Source organism: Lygodium microphyllum, chromosome 6, assembly GCF_053477565.2.
Source record: "Lygodium microphyllum isolate KBCC chromosome 6, Lygodium_microphyllum_v1.1.10, whole genome shotgun sequence".
NCBI lineage: Eukaryota > Viridiplantae > Streptophyta > Polypodiopsida > Schizaeales > Lygodiaceae > Lygodium > Lygodium microphyllum.
The window spans coordinates 153,911,661-153,914,960 of NC_141140.1; positions in this window are offsets into that span (position 1 = coordinate 153,911,661).

The following is a 3,300-nucleotide window of genomic DNA, read 5'->3' on the forward strand; positions in this document are numbered from 1 at the left end:
GTCAATCTCATCGCGACCGGTCGATACCGACAGATTCCTGGCGATCAAGAACCCCTGTTTCCATCATCAGACTGCGAAGGACCGGCCTGCAGAGGCGGAGGACCACTCCTACATCCTCACATACAAGTCGTCAAGAACAGAGAGATAAGCTTTCATAACTCCTAAAGGTTAAGCTTAATTCAAAAGCTTAAGTAAGCTTAAAGCTTACTTAATAGCTTAGAGTTGAAAATCTGATCGTTTGTGGCCGCGGCATATTGCGTCAGCAAACGGTGGCGAAAAAACAGCCCCTCCCCTCCTAAAAATCGATTCGACTTGTTGCAGACTTAAGCTTTCTAAAGCTTAAGTCCATTAAGCTCAAAAGAAGCTTAATCACATAAGTCTTACAAGTTTGCCAAACTCTACAAGTTCTGCAAGTTTTTCAAGTCAAGTTCTGCAAGTTACACAAAGCAACTAAGTTCTGCAAGTCTACAAACTCTGCAAGTCACATTAGTCTGGTACTTTGCAAGTCAGACAAGTCAACTGGAGTCAAAACTGACTTTTGTTCAAAACTCATAGAAGGGTTGTTCCTGCGCAGAAACTTCGAACTGCAAAGTTGTTCATTGGAAGGTACTCTACCCATACGCAGGTTTGCTGAAGCATTTTCAGCATACGAAGAAGGATAAAACATAGATTTTTTGAAGATTGTGAAAGCCACACCCAAAAATATATAAGCCTTGTATTCCTGAACTTGAGCTACACTCATCCCGCTAACTTGATTTTGAGAGTGAATGGTCTTTTGAGTTTTGCAGGATGACGGAATCACATATGGATGATTTAATGGCTGAAGGCGACCTACCTGAACCTACGATGGAGCAAAAGCTGGACTTAATTATGATACAATTGGATGAAGAACGACGGGCTAGGTAAGCATTGCAAGTTCAATTGGCAAATTTACAAAGATCGTCTACCGATAAAGAAGAACCTCAATCTGAAGATCTTATCCGACGTACCATCGACGCGACTCTCGAAGCTCAAACCATTCGCAGGGAATCAAAGATAAGTAAAAGAAATTTCAAATTCTGTACTTTCAATGGCACTCGAGAGGGAAAAATTGTTCTTGCATTCATTAGTCAGTTTGATGACTACTTTCATGAGGAAACCTATGCAGAAAAAGATAAAATCAAGTGTGTCACTAATTATTTAGTGGATAGAGCATCTCTTTGGTGGACTATAGTATGCAAGAGTATAGATTGTCCCACTACCTGGGAGAATTTCAAGAAGAAGTTTATGCAGAATTTCCTTCCTCCACAATTTCATGAGAAAGCTATAAAGCAATGGGATCTTCTTCAGCAAAACGGGATCGTGAGCCTATTCCTCGGTACACAGAGCGTTTTTGGAATGCATTACTCCAGTTACACATGCTTGAAGACGTACCTGAATCGACACACAAGCGCAAGTATATGTCTGGACTCCTTGGGCATTACTACACTGAAGTTAACATGTTCAAGCCTGCTACTCTTGAAGACGCAATTTCATTAGCTCACGACACTGAAGACAAGCTGCGAGGTAGAGACAGACGTCCACAGCAATTCCAAGCCAATGGTAACTATGGATCTAAGCAATTCAACTCAAATTTTAGAAGATTTAATCAAGGTCGTTTCACTTCATCAACTTTCCGTAAAAATTGGGCAAAACCACCTACTTTACCATCCAATGTCAATCAAAATTCCAAGCCTATTCCACAGCCAAATCCCAATATCCCTAGACTTCCCGCCATTGCAAACAATGTAACCAAAGCCAAGCCAATAGTATGTTATAAATGCCACCAACCTGGATATCTAGTAGCAAATTGCCATTCGAAGAAGCCACCTGCCCATATCAACTATCTTGGAGCAATGAAAGACGAAGAACATGAAGATATGCCTGATTTCACAAAAGATGAGGACGACACTACTACTCCTTCGGATACTTTACCAGGTATGCCAACTCCACATTCTTTATTGACTATGAAATGTTTAGTGCATGGAAAGGAAAAGATTATTTTGCATGATGACGGTAGCACTCATGATTTTATTTCAGCAAAGCTAGTAAAAGAATTGAAGTTACAGACTGTACCTATGCATTATCGCATTAAAGCAGCATTCTTAGGCACTAGGTATAATGGTACACAGGAAGTGCATGACTTAGAAATTCAAATTGATCAATACACTGAAAGAAGAAATTTTCTAGTTGTACCATTATAGTCGAGTGACATTATTTTAGGTATGCCTTGGCGTCATCAGCATAACCCAGATATAGATTATTCCACACATTCAATTAATATTCAATTTCAAGGAAAACCTATTACATTGTATGGTATGCATGCATCTAATGCTTTTCCACTGCTTTCGCATACTCAAGCTAAACGTGCATTACGCAAGAGTAGTAAATCTTATCTCATTTGGGTGAATGAACTGTAAGTTAAAGAAAATCATATACATCCTAGGCATAAAGAATTTCTTGCACATTTTAAAGACTGTTTTGCCGAAGACCTACCACCTGGTTTACCTCCTTCACGTCCAGAAGACCATAAAATAGATTTGATTCCTGGTACACAACCACCTTGCAAAGCACCATATAGGCATAACCAGATAGAGCAAAAAGAAATTCAAAGTCAAGATGAGGAATTACTAAATAGAGGATTGATTAGACCTAGTAGTTCTCCATTTGGTGCACCTGTTCTGTTAATAAAGAAGAATAATAATGCCTATCGTATGTGCATTGACTATCGAGCTTTAAATAAGATCACTGTAAAGAATAGGTATCCAATTCCTAGAGTTGATGACCTTATGGATAAACTGCAAGGTTCTGCCATATTTAGTAAAATAGACCTTAAGTCTGGTTATCATCAGGTGAGACTAAATAAGTGAGACATATTCAAGACTGCATTTAGGACACAGTTTGGTCATTATGAATTTTTAGTGATGCCTTTCGGATTGACTAATGTACCTGCTACATTTAGTAGAATGATGAACCGTATATTTTTGAAATATCAGTATTGTGTTATTGTCTTCTGTGATGATATTTTGGTGTTTAGTCAAAATGAGAAGGAACATTATGAGCATTTGTCATTGGTTTTCCAGTTATTAAAAGATAATCAACTGTATGCAAATCCTGAAAAGAGTGAATTCTTTAAAACAGAAATTGAGTATTTAGGTCATATTGTATCATCTGATGGAATTAAAGTTGACCCTAAGAAAATAGATGCAATATTGAATTGGCCTGTACCTAAAAATGTGCATGAGTTACGATCTTTCCTTGGTCTTGCTAGTTTCTATAGGA